This window comes from Perissodus microlepis, chromosome 3, assembly GCF_051167445.1.
Source record: "Perissodus microlepis isolate ML-2025 ecotype Zambia chromosome 3, ASM5116744v1, whole genome shotgun sequence".
NCBI lineage: Eukaryota > Metazoa > Chordata > Actinopteri > Cichliformes > Cichlidae > Perissodus > Perissodus microlepis.
This window is the reverse complement of record NC_140463.1, coordinates 4,106,870-4,108,085: the sequence shown is the minus strand read 5'-3', so window position 1 is coordinate 4,108,085 and position 1,216 is coordinate 4,106,870.

Below are 1,216 nucleotides of genomic sequence, written 5' to 3'. Positions count from 1 at the left end.
TGATAACATATTATTAAATATTATTAAATGTCAGCACCCTCCAAAATAAGAGCTTTTTATAAAAAATACATTTAAAAAACGGAGGTCTTATTTTGAATGAATTTGCCAGACTTTGGCACCTGAACAATTAGAAAAAGCAGTTTTAAAAGCACTTCATATCATCTGTGCTCATTAAACTGACATCAGGCAGTTCATCTTCTCACCAGCAGAGGACCACAAATCACCATCAATGAAGAGTTCAAGGAGATGTTAGTGACATCAGAGCTGTACATACTGATCTAATCAATATGGAAACCCTAACCCCCAAACTAGGCAAGTGGCTCCAGCAGATCCCATGAACAACATCATCATTGTGTGTGTGTGTGTGTGTGTTCCACTGAAAAAATGAATACAATAATAAGTATAATATATTGTTTAATAATAATGACAACTAGAATTATTACCGCTTCCTTCCTCCATCTTCAGCTATGTTTCCTGCACATTTGAAAAACTGCCTCTGCCAGTTTCTTCTGCTCAGTCTTTGGTGTTTTCTTCTCTTTCTTCATCAGGTCTTTAGACACACTTTGCAGAAAGCAGCAACACTTTCTGCACCCTGCTATTCTTCACATCTTGTTCCAGCTGCTGACAAGAACTGGCTGCTTTCTTTGTCAGAACCTTCCAGAAACAGGCAAGGGTAATGGTCTGGACCAATACAGGCTGTCGCCAGTACCCCTACCACCATTCCTTCACAAGTCTGAAGTCTGTAATCCTTAATCCAAATCTTTAATCTGAGAACAACAGACAGCAGCACTACCATCCAGTAACAATTCAACTATGCACCCGTGCTTTGCTCTCACCTGTCTCTTGTTTGCAGGTAGTTCCCAGTGTATATAATGTCCTCTTTTCCTGTGTCTGCTTTGGATTTCTGTTTTATGGACTTTGTGTCTTCTCGTCTTTCAGTTTTGCATTTGGACCAATAAACGCTCATTTTGTCACTTCCTGCCTCTGTATCTTCTAACCTGGGTCGTATCTACATTTATTTATTGCATTGTTTTGAGTTCAAACACCAGGGTAATCTCTGACGATGGCTGCCGCCCTCACATCTTATATACACACACACAGACAAAGACATTCCACAACTCTTACATATTACCCCATGTTACGGATTCAAAATATTCGAGGAGGGATACAGGAGGTAATCCAAATAACAACACTGATCCGGCCGGGTGGAGTCAAA